Raw genomic sequence first — 19,609 nt, 5'->3', positions numbered from 1 at the left:
GACTCCTTGATTTGTCTCTCTTCTGTCTTGTTGTTGGTGTATAGGAATGCCACTGATTTCTGTGCATTGATTTTATATCCTGCTACTTTACTGAATTCCTGTATGAGTTCTAGCAGTTTTGGGGTGGAGTCTTTTGGGTTTTCCACATACAATATCATATCATCTGCAAAAAGTGAGAGTTTGACTTCCTCTTTGCTGATTTGGATGCCTTTGATTTCTTTTTGTTTTCTGATTGCTGTGGCTAGGACTTCTAATACTATGTTGAATAGCAGTGCTGAGAGTGGACATCCCTGCCACGTTCCTGACCTTAGGGGAAAAGCTCTCAGCTTTTCCCCATTGAGAATGATATTGGCTGTCGGTTTTTCATAGATGGCTTTTATGATATTGAGGTATGTACCCTCCATCCCTATACTCTGAAGAGTTTTGATCAAGAAAGGATGCTGTACTTTGTCAAAAGTCTTTTCTGCATCTATTGAGAGGATCATACGATTCTTGTTCTTTCTTTTGTTAATGTTTTGTATCACGTTGATTGATTTGCGGATGTTGAACCAGCCTTGCAGCCCAGGGATAAATCCCACTTGGTCGTGGTGAACAATCCTTTTAATGTACTGTTGGACCCTATTGGCTAGTATTTTGGTGAGAATTTTTGCATCCATGTTCATCAGGGATATTGGTCTGTAATTCTCCTTTTTGATGGGGTCTTTGTCTGCTTTGGGGATCAAGGTAATGCTGGCCTCATAAAATGAGTTTGGAAGTTTTCCTTCCATTTCTATTTTTTGGAACAGTTTCAGGAGAATAGGTATTAATTCTTCTTTGAATGTCTGATAGAATTCCCCTGGGAAGCCATCTGGCCCTGGGCTTTTGTTTCTTGGGAGATTTTTGATGACTGCTTCAATTTCCTTAGTGGCTATAGGTCTGTTCAGGTTTTCTATTTCTTCCTGGTTCAATTTTGGTACTTGATACATCTCTAGGAATGCACCCATTTCTTCCAGGTTATCTAATTTGCTGGCATAGAGTTGCTCATAATATGTTCTTAGAATTGTTTGTATGTCTTTGGTGTTGGTTGTGATCTCTCCTCTTTCAGTCATGATTTTGTCGATTTGGGTCATTCCTCTTTTCTTTTTGATAAGTCTGGCCAGGGGTTTATCAATCTTGTTAATTCTTTCAAAGAACCAGCTCCTAGTTTCGTGGATCTGTTCTACTGTTCTTTCGGTTTCTAGTTCATTGATTTCTGCTCTGATCTTTATTATTTCTCTTCTCCTGCTGGGTTTAGGCTTTATTTGCTGTTCTTTCTCCAGCTTCTTTAGGTGTAGGGTTAGGTTGTGTATTTGAGACCTTTCTTGTTTCTTGAGAAAGGCTTGTATTGCTATATACTTTCCTCTTAGGACTGCCTTTGCTGTATCCCAAAGATTTTGAACAGTTGTGTTTTCATTTTCATTGGTTTCCATGAATTTTTTTAATTCTTCTTTAATTTCCTGGTTGACCCATTCATTCTTTAGTAGGATGCTCCTTAGCCTCCATGAATTTGAGTTCTTTCCGACTTTCCTCTTGTGATTGAGTTCTAGTTTTTCAAAGCATTGTGGTCTGAAAATATGCAGGGAATGATCCCAATCTTTTGGTACCGGTTGAGACCTGATTTATGACCTAGGATATGATCAATTCTGGAGAATGTTCCATGGGCACTAGAGGAGAATGTGTATTCCGTTGCTTTGGGATGGAATGTTCTGAATATGTCTGTGAAGTCCATTTGGTCCAGTGTGTCATTTAAAGTCTTTATATCCTTGTTGATCTTTTGCTTAGATGATCTGTCCATTTCAGTCAGGGGGGTGTTAAAGTCCCCCACTATTATTGTATTGTTGTCAATGTGTTTCTTCGCTTTTGTTATTAATTGCCTTATATAATTGGCTGCCCCCATGTTCGGGGCAGAGATATTTACAATTGTTAGATCTTGTTGGATAGACTCTTTAAGTAGGATATAGTGTTCTTCCTCATCTCTTATTACAGTCTTTGGTTTAAGATCTAATTTGTCTGATATAAGGATTGCCACCCCAGCTTTCTTTTGGTGTCCTTTAGCATGGTAAATGGTTTTCCACCCCCTCACTTTCAATGTGGGGGTGTCTTTGGGTCTAAAATGAGTCTCTTGCAGACAGCATATGGATGGGTCTTGTTTTTTAATCCAATCTGATAGCCTGTGTCTTTTGATTGGGGCATTTAGCCCATTTACATTCAGGGTAACTATTGAAAGGTATGAATTTAGTGCCATTGTATTGCCTGTAAGGTGACTGTGACTGTATATTGTCTGTGTTCCTTCCTGATCTATGCTGCTTTTAGGCTCTCTCTTAGCTTAGAGGACCCCTTTCAATATTTCTTGGAGGGCTGGTTTCGTGTTTGCAAATTCCTTTAGTTTTTGTTTGTCCTGGAAGCTTTTTATCTCTCCTTCAATTTTCAATGAGAGCCTAGCTGGATATAGTATTCTTGGCTGCATATTTTTCTCGTTTAGTGCTCTGAAGATATCATGCCAGTCCTTTCTGGCCTGCCAGGTCTCTGTGGATAGGTCTGTTGCCAATCTAACTACCATTGTAGGTTACATATCTCTTCTCCCGAGCTGCTTTCAGGATTTTCTCTTTGTCTCTGAGACTCGTAAGTTTTACTATTAGATGTCAGGGTGTTGACCTATTTTTATTGATTTTGAGAGGGGTTCTCTGTGCCTCCTGGATTTTGATGCCTGTTTCCTTCCTCACATTAGGGAAGTTCTCTGCTATTATTTGCTCCAATATACCTTCTGGCCCTCTCTCTCTTTCTTCTTCTTCTGGGATCCCAATTATTCTAATGTTGTTTCCTCTTATCGTATCGCTTATCTCTCGAATTCTGCCCTCCTGATCCTGTAGTTGTTTCTCTCTCTTTTTCTCAGCCTCTTTATTTTCCATCATTTGGTCTTCTGTATCACTGATTCTCTCTTCCACCTCATCTATCCTAGCAGTTAGTGCCCCCATTTTTGATTGCACCTCATCAATAGCCTTTTTGATTTCGACTTGGTTAGATTTTAGTTCTTTTATTTCTCCCAAAGAGTTTCTCTAATAACTTCCACGCTTTTTGCAAGCCCAGCTAGTATCCTTAAAGTCATGTTTCTGAACTCTAGGTCCGACATCGTACTAATGTCCATATTGAGTAGGTCCCTAGCTGACGGTACTACCTCTTGTTCTTTTTGCTGAGGTGATTTTTTTCGTCTTGTCATTTTGTCTTCCAGTAAGTGGTCGCTTCTCTGTTCAGAGAGTTGTTGCTACTCTCCTCTTCGATCTCCTGTTGAGTTCGTAGGTGTTCAGAATGGTTTGATACCTATTCAGCTGAATTCCTGAGACCAGACGAAATCTAGGTCTCCTACTCCTCTGCCATCTTGCTCCGCCCATGACCACTCATTTTGTTAAACATTTTTTTAAATCCAGAATTAAAGAACCAAGAGCCAGAGACCTAATGGTCTCTATATTCTCCCTACATCTGGCAATTCCAGATCTTTTGGCAGAAAGCAGTCCCTCCTCCCAAATTTTGCAGGTAAGAACAAAATACATATGAAAGTACATATGGAGTAAGATACTAGGTGAGATTTGATGAGGTGCAAATCAAACAAGTGCTGACAGAGAAACAGGAATTGGTGAAAGCAACTGTGTCTGCTGCTCAAGCCCATCTAGAGCAGAGGACACCCTCACCTACAGGGGCTCTCATAGAACAGTGTAGGTTTGTCAAGAGGTGAAATGAGTTCAGTTATTAATAAGCAGTTCATAGGGCTCCTGGTTGGAGAAGAGAGACTCCACCTCCTTCCAGAAGACGTGCCGATCATAGGGAGCTCATGACAAGGCTAGCCTGGGCTCTCAGTGGGAACCTGGACAATGCCATCTCCTGAGGCTTAACTTGGGGCATCCACTTGTGCCCCTCTAAGCATTCACACCAGTGGGAATATTCTCATCTCTAGTCAGCATCTACAGTAATAGTGACTGTTTAAATACAAGACCAGGAGCTCAGGCTTTGGTATGGCTGAATTATGTCCCACCAAATTCATACATTGAAGCCCTAAACACCAGGACATCAGAACGTGACTGTATCTGGCGGTAGGGCGTTTAAAGAGGTAATTAAGGTAAAATGAGATCATGTGGGTAGTCCCTAATCCAATATGACTGGTGTCCTTATATTAAGGAGAGATTTAGACACAAATGTGCACAGAAAGTAGACCATGTAAAGACCCGGGGAGAAAACAGCTACCTACAAGCCAAGGAGAGAGACTTCCTGAAGACTCTAAACTTATTGACACCTTGATCTTGGACCTGTAGCCCCCAGAAGTGTGAGAAAATAAATTTCTGTTGTTTAAGCCACCCGGTCTGTGGTACCCTATTATGGCAGTGCTACAAAAATAATCCAGGCCTTCTCTCAGGGCCTCTCCTGTGCTCCTCAATTCTCAGTGGGCGATAAATGCAGATCACATATCTTGCTCCAGAGGTGACAACTGCAATTCCCCCTCCTCCTAACCTTGTCCTCAATTTGGAATTTGCATATAGAAACAAGATATAACAAAGGATAACTATTGAGTAGTTCTGGCCTATGCCTTCACCGAGAGAAGAGACCCCCCCCCTTCCCCTGGCGAGCATGCATGTGCACAAACACACACTCAGAGCCAACTTAAAAAAATAGCCAGTGGTATTTCCAGTAATGCAGGAAGAAAATACCAGGTCCCCAGGGGGTAAAACTTTAGCAAGATCTTCTTACTCATTGTTAATTACACATCAACTTGCATTGACAAGAAAACCCACCATCAACTCACCCTACGGCATAGGGCTCTATCTGAGTCAGTGGCGGTATCCCTCACAGGGAAAGGGGTCCCTGACTCTGATCTGAACTTTCTCCATTGTCTTTTACATGTCTGCACATCAATTAGAACTTGAGTACCTGCAGGGAGTTTGGAAGGTTCAGTAATAACATACTTTATGGAGTCATAGGTCATTGAACAGCATTTTGCTGAATCTGGAGAATGTAAAACCAGGTATTGAAGCACCATCTCATTTCAGCAAACTTGCTGAACTCATCTTCGTGGTTAAAGCTGTCTGCATAAGGTCTATTGAGAAGCTACTCAAAGCCTTTTATGTCTCCACAAGCTCCAGGGATTTCTGGATTATTCTCTTTGTTAGCCTTTCAGAACTCTGGGTCCCCAGGTTTTGCACAGGTGCTGCCATGATGGTTACCCCCTCCATGGGGTACACATTTCTAATGATAACTGGACAACTTGGAAAGAGTGAGCTGATGAGGGGAAAAAACAAAACAAAACAAAATAAATAAATGGGTGCCTGGATTGTTTCAGATGATACCTCAAGCCCTAAATCTCTTTTGAGGTCTTTGGCAGGCAGTTAATTCCACAAGACCAGGCTATTTGACCTATTTTGTATCACCAGATATTCTTGATACGATGCTTCAAGAAGTCATCTCAAATACATACTCAAAAGAGCCTTCAAGGGAAGTGTCAGCAGTCTGCTAATTTCCCTTCCACGAGGAATGGAGGATGGCATGAAACATTTCATCAACTCCTATTTGCCACTGAGTATATAAAATATATATAAATATGTAAACATTTACAAATGTGTAAATACATATATATTTATACAAGAGAGATATATGTGTATCTTTTTATGGACAGCATTAAAATATGAAAAGATAGAAACTGACAGCTATTAATATCAGAAGTTGTTAATTGGATAATCACAAAACATCAGTGTTCTCTTCCTTAGGGTACAAGTATTAAGGCCATGATGAGTTATAAGCTCAAGAATTTGGAGATAATACTTACCCCAGAAAAATTCCCTTGGAATCAGTGTGCCTTTTCTAATGACTTACTCATATCAAGTAAAATTGCTCTCAAAATGACATTGGCATAAATACTGATGTTATTGGTTCCATAATGTAATACCACCCAGTAGCACATTTTTATTGTCATTGCTCAAAGACATTAGACTATATTTGAGCCAATGCCACTGGTTTTTTCCTGCAGATGAGCTTTGATACAAGGAATAGGATTTCAAGACCAAAATTCCACACAAAGTTGGCACTCAAGGCATTCCAGCCTGAAGATTCCTGACTGAATGCCACCAACAACTCAACTAAGCACCCTGGAGGGTGACACTCAAAGCTATTGACACAGCAAGTCATGACTCTTTCAGATAATTCTACTGCTCTCCTCTTGGTGACTCAATGTCAATAAAGTATGTTTGATTCAAAACAGAAGAAAATACACACACAGACATCAAGCTATTCACAACCTGTGTATGTCACCATGGATCAGCCCAGAAACAAAAAATTTGCTTACAGAGTTGTTGATAGCATAGGCTTCTCCATCGAATTATTGGCATTTCCCCCCCACCAAGCCTACAGCAAAGAAACATAGCTACTGGCAGACAGAAATGAGTTGGAAATAGCAAGTTTATCTTTGATCTACTCCCTAGGAAAAGCACTGATATTATTTGTTCAAAGTAATTACAACAAGGCCTTTAAAATAATATCTCTACCTCTCCCTCCCTCTCTTTTTCTTCTTCTGTCTCCTACTGGAGGAATCTTAAAATGCTCACGAACTCTAAGCTAGAGCTATCTAGACCTCTCACCCATGCGATATCCCTCAACACACACACAGTTATGCCTTTGGTCAGCTGTCAGATGATCTGAAAACAAGCTCAGCAGACATCTGCACATGGATTAATGGGCATGGTATTTCTTTCAGTATCAAAGATAAATTGCTAGACAGCTGTATTGAAAACCACAACATACTCTCAACACTGATGATGCACAGATGAGATGACCTATTTCCTAAATGGGGTCATAAATAATCTTCCTACCTCAGGAGACAGTTTCCCTGTAAGAAAAGATTTAAAACAACAAGGGCACGATGTAAACTTCCAATCCAAACATGTCTAAGCTTCCTTCTTGACTGTGTATGGGTGCTGATAATGACATGTTATTTGAGGATCATTCTGGAATTCGTTTACAAGAAGAGTAAGTATAAAAGAGTGAATGCCTTGCTTTGCTAACTCCAATCCTATAAAACAGAAAAGCATATTTTTCAAATGCAGACTCACTTGGGTTTCTAAGGAAGTGGCCCTGACCTGGTGACAACTTCATTTAGCTTGTAAAATGGGTACAATTTTTAAAAATCACATAGCATTTATCTGAGAAGTAAATGAGTTAAAATATAAAAGCAGAATCTAACACATAGTTGGCACTAAATAAAGGCTAGTTCCATGACCTTTTCTCCTTTTGAAGTTACCATTTTGGCTGATTCTAATTAGCATCAAACATTTGGATTTACTCTTCGATACTCCTCTTGGCTACACTGCCAAGTTGTAGAGGTGGGGTGTTTGAAGAGGACAATCACAATACAGCACTTAAAAATACACTTTTAAAAAGATTTATTTATTTGAGAGAGAGAAAGAGAGAGCAGGGGGAGGAGCAGATGGAGAGAGAATCCCAAGCAGACTCCCCGCTGAGTGCAGAGCCCAACTCAGGGCTCCATCTCATGACCCTGAGATCATGACTTGAGCCAAAATCAAGGGTCAGACGCTTACCCAACTGAGCCACCCAGGCACCCCTAAAAATACATTTGAAGCCAATAAGATTTTCAAAGAAAATATTGTATTGTATAAAACACGTGTTGTAATTTTTCATCATAAGTTAATCAGTTCTAAAGAAGGAAGTGACATAAAAATGGAGTTAAAAACTAGAAATGGAGAGGGAACAAAGCAGAAAAATTAGATAAAGTGCTACCAGCCATTGGTTCTTTTGATGGTTCCAACACAGAGATCTAGTCTATGGTAGAGGCAGCAGAAACCCTGGTAGGACTGAGGGGTGATAAGATATGCAACCAGACCAGAAGACTGGAGCCCAGCATTATGGAGCTCTGAATTCTGTCCTCATATGATCTGTGACATGAAGAAGTTACTGGAATGGCAAAAATGTCAACATTATCATTGGTGACACAGAGAAAGTCAACTGAATCATCAAGATCCTTTCATTTCTATACTGCCCAAGAAATCTTTACAGAAAATATTTTAGGAAAAAGACCAGAAGACTCAGTGGCAACTGGATATGGATCTCAAAGAAGTGGAAATTCATAAACACTGGTTCTGAGGCTAGCAATCCTGCCATGGAGTGGGAGTGGGAACTGGGGACTAGAGAGGTCAGACTGTGAGCTCAGTCTCTACCCATGTAGGTTCAGTGAAGAGTACAGCACAAAACAGAGGGCATGAAGAGACTGGTTTTTTAACAGATAAAGACAAAACAAACATGAAAGTACTAAGCATATGAATAATTAAACAACCTTAGAAATAAAAAATAGAATAGGTAAAGTAAATAAATAAAATAAAATAAATGATCATTTTTCATCTAGCAAATTGGCAACTATGCAAAAGTTTATCTCCATATCATGTTTGTGGGAATGAATATTGATAACATTTTGGATGACAATTTGACAATTCATAAAACTTTAAAATACTATAAATCTATTGTCAGCAATGTCTATATATTTACTCTATATATTTCTAATATATCTTTATATATTATTTCTATATATTCCATGTATATATTTACCAGAAATAATTATGAATGTGTTCAAATATTTAGCTACAAGTATGCATTGTCATGTTATTTCTTGACATCAATTAATTTTTAAAAACTTAAATATTTAACAATAAGAATTGTTAAATAAACTGTGGTACTTCTTACTATGAAATACAATGTAATCATTTTAAAAGACTTCATGGAACAATATTTAATGATGTATAAACATGTTCACAATACATTGTTAAGTGAAAAAAAAGGTTACAAAACAATATGATCCTGTTTTTGCGAGAAGAAGATATATTTTTACATATATGTATATGTACCAAGAAAATAGAAGGTTGTGTGTGTGTGTGTGTGTGTGTACCTAGAACAAATGTATTAAGCTGGCCCTATGAAATTGTCAATTTTTTAAGTCAAAAATAGTCAAATAACAATCACTTCATCGGGTTCAACCTAATACACCAATACATAGATATTGAAATGAAACTAGAAAAATATTCACAAAAATGTTGACTATGACCATATCTTAGTGATTATGGATACTTTTTTTTCAAACTCTTTATAATTAAGATGTATTTCTTCCGATATATGAGAAAATTATAGTGAGGTCAAATATTTAATTACATACAAGTTAAATAAGCCTAAAATATGTCATTTCTTAGCTTCCAAATCCCCATCTTCTGGTTAACAGAAATACATATTATAGATAATTCATGTAATATTTACTTACAATATATTTATTATGTACATATATAATTAACCAAATATATGATATATATAATTATATAATGTATATATCGTTAACCAAATGTGTAATCCTGTTTCAGTGTAATCCATTCCAAGGATTTAAGCCTCATATTAGGAATGAATCACTCTTTGGATAAAAATACTTGGTCTTTCAGAACTGCCTCCTCACCCATGCCTCCTTCCCAAGATAGTTCCCAAGTGAACGGGAAGGAGAACTTAACATCCTCATGGTGGTGGGAAAGATCTGGTGGATATGGCACAACGTCCTCTACCTCTTCTGGTCTCCAGGGCTGTGTCCCTTATCCCCTGGGTGTCTACTGGCCTTTGGGGCTGAAATCTGAGGATGGTGTAACTGGTGATCTGATCTCCCTTGGTTTGGTCAGGAATGATCACTTCCTGGCTGACTCAGCCTCATGTTAGCCCCTGCAGGCTGCGGACTCCTGAACATCTGCCATGTCCTTCCTCCAGCCTCTGGCCCAGCAAGCAAACACACCCAGACTCTGCAGTGGGGTCACCTCACCTTGCCATCGTGTGCACCATTATAGATTCTTCATTTCTCAATTCTACATCCCCATGAGATAAAGAACGAAGGCAGTCTGGAAAAGCTAAATCCCAGAGCCCCCTTTCTGCCTGACCATACCACTTTGTCCAGCTTATTCCGATGTAGCTGAGGTCCACATTGCTCTTGAATTTAATTCACCTTAAAGCAGAGGCTTCCAGGGAGGACAACAAGAGACACCCTACTCTCTTCATTCTTTCTCTCCTTCTCCATCTTGCCATCATTTCCCCTGACAGAATGTTGCCTGGCTTTTCTTTTACTTCTATGATACCCCAGGTTCTCTTACCCCTACTCCAGCTAAGTATACACGGGTCTCTTCTCTGCATTATGAAAAACACTCTGAATTGTGCCCTCTATGCTCTGTTATTATTTTGATAAAGGGAAGTAGGAAGCCTTTCTCAAGAAATAGCTTGCAAGGTAACAGTTTACATCATTCTGGTTTTGAATCACATAATGTTAATATTGAATATTACCCTAGTCTTTGTCCTGGCACGTCTATGAAAATTCATATTTAAATAAACGCTGAGGGCAGAAGAAGCAAAGGTTGTTGACTCAATAAAGCAAAAAAGAAAATATTTTAGAACTTTATCTCCATTATAAAGTTATTTGAAAAAAAAGAGTTGGCCTAAAATACACCTAGATAAAACAGCGAGACACCAGGAGAGGGAGAAAAAGGCTTAAACAGACACTTGGAAGCTAAAACATAAGGAAGGGAATTCAGAAAAACCAATGCAAAATACAGAGAAGGTTTGGGAGATAAAAATGAAAATGTCTTGTTTATTTTTATTTGTAATATTTACTGTTTCTCTATACACTCGAGTTACCTCAAAGAGAACTAGTTATGTTCTCTTCCTGCCGTGGGCATTAAACTTTTGGCAGAGCAAGATAATCAAGACACCAAAGTCCATATTTCATTTCTCTACTTTTTTGTTTCAGAAAGGATTTCGGGCAGCTAACGGGGATCACTCTCACACTGCAGGAAAAATAGTTAGGGAGCTTCAAAAAAAAAGAATGATTCTTCTTTAAAAAGGCACTTAAGGATGTAAACTTCCTCCTTCACACAGACAAAATAGAATTTGAAGAGAAAGAAATGTTGGAAATGATAGAGCTTAGTGAAGAAGATAAACCAACGTGTGGAAGGAAATGATGGCTCAATCAAAGGAGCCTTGGTGAGAGAGTGTGGGCGAAGGGACCCGGGCAGCACGAAGCTTTAAGAAGATGACTCTGGGGGTTTTAAGAGAATCAAGATGGAAGCCGAGAAGCCAACAGCCGTCCTGATCCAGGGATATACATGAGAGAAGGATTACAAAAATACAGTAAGCAAAACTTGGCCACTGATTGGATGTAGGGATTGAAGGAGATGGTTGGAGTCCATAATGACTATGAGGCTTCAAGCCAAGCCAACCAGAGGAATGATAAAAACATTACAAGAAACGGTCCATTTTCAGTCTTGCTCTTAAAATAGAATGACAGCAATTTATTTTCCGCATATGTGTTTTCTGCTGTAGCAAAATAAGGAGACCAAAAAGGAAAGAAGGAAAATTTTAAAACTCCAAAAACTTGTCCTGAATAAGTATATTTAATGGCAGTAAGAAGTACAATGCATATGTTTTCAACAAGTATTCTGATTTAGAACATATGTCTATCTTATCTTCAAAGGGTGAACAAAATAAAAAAGCATACCACTTAACCAAAAGTATCTGAACTTCCACATGTCATCTCACACTGAGTTCATATATGTTGTGGATCACTTTATTATTGCATTATTATCTAAGAAGTACTTTTTGCTTCAAGTGGTAGTTCAGTTGCATTCTGACCCCCAGTTGAGTTTTTTATGAAGTTTATTATTTTGGTAAAACAATACACCACTCTATATAAACTATTATACAACATGGTACCAGATTAGGATGTTTGGAAAATCAATGTTTGATTAACGGTTCTCATATGGAGGGGACTTTACTCATACCACTGCTCAGATGTGTGAAGAAAACTCACAGCTTCCTTATTTTCTTTATCCAACCTAATCTCTTCCATGTATTTTTTGTTGAGATATAATTCGCATACCATATCCCTTTAAAGTGTACAATCGAGTGGTTTTTAGTATAGTCACAAAGTTGTACAACGATCACCACTATCTAATTCCAGAACATTTTTGTCACTCCAGAAAGAAACGTCACACCCCTCAGCAGTCACTTCCCACTCTCCATTCCCCTCTGCCCCCGGCAACCTCTAATCCACTTTCTGTCTCTCTGCATATGCCTATTTTAGATATTTCATACCAATTGAATCATATACTGTATAACCAACCAAACCGCCCCTATGAATTCCAACCCCATTGGGTGGCAGTAAAAATTTACTTTAGCTCAAATTTAGCAACCAATAATATCTCAGATGTCTCTAATTTAAGACAATTTAATTTTGGTAAAGACTCAGAAAGCTTGTAAGCTAACAGATTTCTTTCTCCCCTTCCTTCCTCCTTCCCAAGTTGATCTGGGCACAGGGGAAACTTTATGGGTCCTCGTAGCAATGGTGGGAGGGTGGTCTGCCCTCCTGGGCTGGCCTCTGCAGGGTGGTGGCCTGACAATCCTGGGCTCTGGATCAGTGCCCCTCTCAGGACAACTGGTCCCAACAGGACTTTTGGCAGATGATGGCTTCTCTCGCTGCTGACACCGGAGCCCTACACCGCCTCTTGCCAATCCAGACCACTGCCCATGACAGCCTCCTCTTGCCAACTCCAGGCTTCTGCCAGCTCACAGTCCTCTCAGCACCTCTGCGTCCACTCTGAGGGTGAACCTGGGCCCTTTTTTCCCCACTGTACACGCTGCACCTGTCACAGAATCTAGCATATAGTAAACACTCAACAATACTTTTTGAATGGGTGAATAAATCCTTCAAAATTCAGCCAAAATATCTCTTCTATAAACCTTTCCTTAGTACACCGACCTTTCCCCACCCCCAACTGCTTGCTCTATGCTCTCGTAACAAGTGAATTTTGATGTCACGGGAGCATTTCTGAGCTACATTATAACCCACTGTACACAATGTCATCTCTCATACGTGATAAATCCCACCACTCCCTCACTGTCCAGGTGAGGAGCTTCTCAAGGCCTCCCTCGGAGCCCTGCCACATAAACAATACTATTAATCAATCAATTGGTAAATATTAATTAATCAGTGTTAATCGACATTCATTCATTAACTAGAAAACATTAAAAGTCATTGAAGCTTTCTTATTTCTAATTAGCTAGATTTCTTTTTTAAAATAATATGTAAATTTTACCACAAGTGAGTATAAAAAGAGAGCAAAGTCTCCATCCCCCCCACTTTTAAGTAGGCTCCTGTTTATAGAAATTTAGTCGTTTTGAGCATTTTGCTCTTCAAATTTGTTTCATTTTTTATTTTTTCCTCAAATTTGTTTTTTTTTTTATTTTTTATTTGCTTTTTTGAAGAGAGAGAGCACATACACACACATGCAAGGGCATGCGCAGGAAGGGGGGAGGAAGGAGAGAGAGAGAGAATCTTAAGCAGACTCCTCGCTCCACACGGAGTCCGACTCAGGGCTCGATCTCACAACCCTGAGATCATGACCTATGCCAAAATCGAGTCAGTGGTTTGACCAACTGAGCCATCCAGGCATCCCTCGAGTTTGTTTTTAAATAAGTTGGTATTGTGTGATCACCTGAGTTAGTAGAAGGGAAAATTTACACTAGAAGTTTCTAGTAAATGGTGGAGCTGTGGCCTGACTCCAGGAAACTTGGTTCATTCAGAACCAGTGCTTACAACCTTCTGCAGAAGGTATTAAAGGCAGAGGGAATCACCTTTGCAGAATCACCTGTAGAAGGATGGATAGGTGAGTAGGGCCCATGTGGGCTGCCAGTCTGAATTTCACTCTGAAAGCAAGGCCAAGCCTTACTTCCTCGGTTTTCTGTTGACATATAGGTATCTCAGCTCTTCAACGGGATTGAACTCTCTCCAACAGGATCTTAAATTTTTCTCCACTGATGATGGGTTGATCCCCTGACGCCATGTACTTAAGGATCATTTCTGACACAGTTTGGACCCCAGATTAAATAAATCCAAGCACTTCTGAGTTAAAACAGAAAATGTGGAGTAGTGGTAGTCAACTGAAAAGTTCAGATTTTGTACTGTGTACTGAAGAGAAAAAAAAAATTAACCTTAAACCTTTGCCATTCTTTTCACATCGAAGTTCCACGTGTTTCTTTCAAAGTCATTTCCAGATTCGACACATATAATGCTCCCTTAGGGGAAGTGGAGGGAAAAGGGAGGGAGGCAAGCCAGGCATTCTCCCTACTAAGTCAGCGAGAAAACTTTTTCAGGGCAGTCTCCCCAGAGCCAGGAGAGCTGTTGGTCAGCTGTTGAGAGACGGGGAATGAAGTTGAGACTTTGAGAACCACTGGCATCCCAATAGAGACAACACGGTGCAGCGGCTGTGAGCACTAGTTCTGAACCGAGCTTTCTGGATTCAGACTGGAGTTCCACCACTTACTGCATATTTTGGACAAGTTATTCATGCCCTCTTTCCTTGTAAGTTGAGTTTATAATAGTACCTACCTGCTGGGGCTGTGCAGAGGACGACATGTGTTGATACAATGTAGAGAACATTAGAAAAGTGCCCCACCATTGTCCCTGGCATCAGCCATTGCTAACTCTAACCTCTCAACATTATCTCTGAGTAAAGACTAAATGCCCATCCTACTTCCACGAAACCTCCTTTTCAATAAGCATCATGTCATAGCCCTCTATTTCATCCTAGGCAACTGTTTCTTTTATACTGGAATTATGAAATGAAGGACTCAAATGCCCACTTCTATATTAGTGTTAGGCAGAAAGACGAGTTTGTTTTCTCTTTGCATAATGCTTTTCTAAGCTCCAGCCCAATCAACATCATCCTGCTCTAGGGCGCCACCCTCAGAACGGAGTAAATCCCCCCAAAGAGTCAAGAAAGGTGAACATGAATCCAGGTACTCCTGGCTTCCCTTTGCCGGTTTGTGACACTCCAGCCTCTGACCCAAAGGTGAAAGAATCCTATTCTGAAAATGGATACAAATCCTGCTGAGATTTGGCTCCTGTTAAGCAAAAGCTTCTTTGAGAAAGAAAAGACTATGTCATTTTACAATCCTCTCAAGTTATACAACGCTGATTTCTGGAAATGAATTTGTCATTGAAAGCATGAGGCAAACACCTTTTTAAATTATTTCAAGCAATCTGTGGAAGCATGATGCCAGTCAACCCTCTCAAAGCCCTCATTGTGAGCGTTTGTGCTCGGAGGCTGCTAATTGCTGGCCTCCTTCCATCCTCCTCCTGCAAACACAACACCATATTTGTCTCTCAGCTGTCACTATTTGTTAGGGGCCTATAAACAGAGAAGATTCTCTCTTAGCAACCACTGTGAACAAGTAGAATCCTGCCTTCCCCTCCCCCCTCTCCAAAAAACCAGGCTGAAATGAAGAAAGAAAGGAAAATGAACCTTCCAAAGTTACTCGTGAAAGTCAAAATGACAAACCAACGTGGAAAGTTTCCAAACTGCTGGCTGCCTTTGGTTTGGGGGGAAAAAAAGAACTATCAAGAAGCTTTCAGAAGCCAGCTTCCAGCAGATTAAAAGGCGACTAGAAATGATCTCACCACCATTTGCCGACGTCTGGTCACACCGATATCTGCAAGATAACCAAGAATAATCCGGTTACGTGGCTCGATTTTATTTCCTTAGAGAATGCTTTGGGCTTCATCTTGCTATTTTTAGTCTTCAGCGTCAGACGCCATGTGAAGCCATTGCCAAGGCAGCTCAAGGATTCTACATTCATCCAGAACAGGTAAAAGTTCTGGGAACCAACATCATTCAAAAAGCAGCTGGAGATCAAAGCGTTTGAGAGATTCTGGAAAGGAGGGGCAGTGGCAAGACAGACTTTTTGGATGAGAGCCGCAGAACAGTCTCTGATGGCTGTTATTGTTTGGACAACTACACAAAATCGTATTGTTAAAGAAAGCATGAACCTTGACCTTAAAAGAGAATACTGCAGAGGATCTGTGGGAGCACCTCTGGCCATTTAATCTTTCAGGAAGTTAAAAATGTTTCTGGAGTTACATCAGTTCACTCTTGCCAGCCTGAGAACAGCTAGTTTGGAAAACAGGACTTGTAGGCATGGAAACAGCAGATGTCTTGGTAACGAGCCTCATTACAGGGTTTAATGGAGAAAAACTGTGGGGAATCCTCAAGCGGGAAGGACAGATTTGGTCCAATTCTGTGAGGCTGGATAGTATGAAATCTATACCAAGGATAACTAAAATATGCTAAGCTTTGGTAATTAAGTGGAAAGAATTAAACTTTTGTAAGCCATGATCTTTCAAGTGCTGCTTGTCTGCAAGTATCAGCATCGCTAAAAATCAAAACAGTAAAAGTGAAAGACAACCAGAAGAACCTTTTCTCAATTCTATGTTCCCATTATGCCATTGAAGACATATGACAAGAGATTGTTCAGAACTGAGCTCTCACAAATATTGCTTCAAAACTGGAAAATGTGAGGACCATCTGGGTGGCTCAGTCGGTTAAGCATCCGACTCTTGGTTTGGGCTCTGGTATGACCATGGGGCTCCATGCTAAACGCAGAGTCTTCTTGAGATTCGCTCTCCTTCTGCCCCTCCCTAACCCCCCGCTCAAACATGCTCTCTCTCTCTCTCTCAAATAAAAAAATAAAATATTTTAGAAAAACCTGAAAAACGTGAAAGTATCGCAACTCAGTATTTACTGAGTGCCAGTTTTCACGTCGTCTCACTTTGATCTTCACAATAACCCTTTAATAAGGGTGTTAACTGCTGCATGACAGATGAGAAAACTGAGCCCTGAGGAGTTGAGGCTGGTTAGACCCAGAGCCGGGCTTCTGATCTCATGCCAGGACTCATCCCTCCCTTGCCCCCATTCTCCGTCCTGCACAGGCTGTGATTTGGGTAACAGTGCAGTGACACATCCAGGCATAACAGCTCCCTCCTATGGTGCTGGTATTCCACCACCAAATGCCACTGCAGGATTAGGCAGAGGTCACAGTGGGTATTTTTCATGTAAAAATGGGAAACTTTATTGCATACTGTTTTTATGCTTTTAAAAAGCTCTTAAAAATACAAATAAAAAATTAAAATGAGGGCGCCTGGGTGGCTCAGTTGGTTAAGCGACTGTCTTCGGCTCAGGTCATGATCCTGGAGTCCCGGGATCGAGTCCCGCATCAGGCTCCTTGCTCAGCAGGGAGTCTGCTTCTGCCTCTGACCCTTGTCCCTTTTGTGCTCTCTCTCATATTCTCTCTCTCAAATAAATAAATAAAATCTTTAAAAAAAAAAAGATCTTTAAAAAAAAAATTAAAATGAAAAGCTTTTTTCCTTGGTCACAAATGTTTCCCTTCCGTTTCCTCTTCTTCTCCTTCATCCTCTTTTCTCCTTTCTCTCTCCACTTTTACCCATTCGCCTTACATCGGAGCCCCACACATTCTTTCTTTCTTTCTTTTTTTGATGCAGTGTTCCATGAGTCATTGTTTGCATATAACACCCAGTGCTCCAGTACGTGTCCTCCTTAATACCCATCACCGGGCTAACCCATGCCCCCCCCCCCCACCCCTCGCGCACCCTCAGTTGGTTTCTCTGAGTCCATCGTCTCTCGTGGTTCGTCTCTCCCTCTGATTTCCCCCCCTTCATTTTTCCCTTCCTACTATCTTCTTTTTTTTTTTTTTAACATATATTGCATTATTTGTTTCAGAGGTACAGGTCTGTGATTCAACAGTCTTGCACAAATCACAGCGCTCACCATAGCACATACCCTCCCAATGTCTATCACCCAGCCACCCCCCCCCCCCCCCCCCCCCCCCCCTCCAGCAACCCTCAGTTTGTTTCCTGAGATTAAGAATTCCTCATATCAGTGAGGTCATAGGATACATGTCTCTCTCTGATTGACCTATTTCGCTCAGCATAATACCCTCCGGTTCCATCCACATCATTGCAAATGGCAAGATTTCAGGGGTTTTTGATGGCTGCATAATATTCCATTGGGTATATATATATATATATATATATATACATATATATATATATATACCACATCTTCTTTAGCCATTCATCTGTTGACGGACATCTTGGAGCAGCACACATTCTTACACACCATCACCATGTCTGGGGGAGCTGTCAAGAACTGAAGACCCCCTAAAGTACTCACTAGGGCCAGACGGTACTTCAGTGACCACCCCACCCATGTCCTCCTACCCACTTAGGACTTCTACCCCTTTACCCCACTCCAGCTGCTCTATGGGCTGCTAACTGAACAGTAAGGCAGAAATGGCCTACAGAGCAAACTGGAGAATGAGTCAAGGCTGCTGCCAACTTCTTATGACCTTTGGTCTTAGGAGGCCCTGTCAACATGGCTTGAGGAACAACAGAAAGTGGACAACTGAGGAGAAAGCATACTAGAGGTTAACAGCTGCGATGAGGCCCAATTTGGCTGCCCCGCCTTTGAAATCTAGAGGTAGAGCTCTTGTTTGAGGACATCAATATGACCACATGTAGTTGGAACTACTGGGGAAATCACCATATTCCAACCTATTTCCCCCTCTCCCACATACAGTTTTTAGTCACTTTTTTTTCTTCTCCATTCCTCCCAATTGTAATTTAGAGAGTTAAGAAATAAAATTTCTTCCTGTCAGAATACTAAAAGTTGTGCCTGTTGTTAACCTCAGCTACAGTGGGTTAAAGGGCCCCTGGTGACTAGAAGAATATGAATTTTCTTTCCTAAGTACCCAATTTAATGTAACATAAGAAAATAAAAGGAAGAGAGAGGTCCCAAAACTTTTCCGGTCACTAAAAAACAAAAATTCTCCAGATAATTTGTAATACACATAATTGTACACATTTGCAACTACTAATTTACATGAAGTTACACTTTAAGAAAATGCATATATACTGACAATGCCAAGTGTTGGCAAGGACGTAGAGCAACTGGAACTTTCATACACTGCTGGTAGGAATGCAAAATGGTACAACCACTCGGAAAAACCATTTTACAGTCTCTTAAAAAGTTAAATATACACCTTCCATAGGATCCAGTCAGTCTAAACCTAGGTATTCACCCAAAAGGAAAGAAAACATAAGTTCACACAGTTATACAGAAATGTTCACAGCAGGATGATTCATAATAACCAAAAACTGTAACAACCCAAATATTCATCAACAGGTATGGATAAACAAACTGCAGAATATTCATATGATAGAATACTGCGTAGCGTGAAAAATAAAAAGCTAGGGGAGGAGTTTGGGTAGACAACTGTCTGGTCACTTCATCATGGTGTACATGCTAAAAGGCAAATGGCGTTACATGGTAATAGAAAGAGATGTGTCACCAAGAGCTATAGGTTTGGGACCCAGGAGTTTTGTTATGGGATGTTCTTGGCTGAACATGAGCATGAGGGACCACCAGGAGCAGAAAGTCCATTTGATGCCCTTGGCGACCCACAGGGAGGCAGAGATGCTGGTGACCAGGGAGACCTGAAGGTGCAGAGCCAGCCTTAGAGGGTCAGAAGTGCTCACACCTAGCTCTGAGGCTCCATCTTCCCAAAAACTCTATGGGCCTACCTGTTGTTTAAATGTGTCACCTAAGGACCACTATCCCCCTAGGAGGAAAACGGAAGAAGGTGTGCTCTCATCACCTGTGTCTGGACCGCCTTCAGG

This window comes from Callorhinus ursinus, unplaced genomic scaffold (assembly GCF_003265705.2).
Source record: "Callorhinus ursinus isolate GAN/ISIS: 27379988/994484 unplaced genomic scaffold, GSC_fseal_2.0 scaffold17, whole genome shotgun sequence".
Classification (NCBI taxonomy): Eukaryota; Metazoa; Chordata; class Mammalia; order Carnivora; family Otariidae; genus Callorhinus; species Callorhinus ursinus.
Note: the sequence above shows the minus strand (reverse complement) of the source record.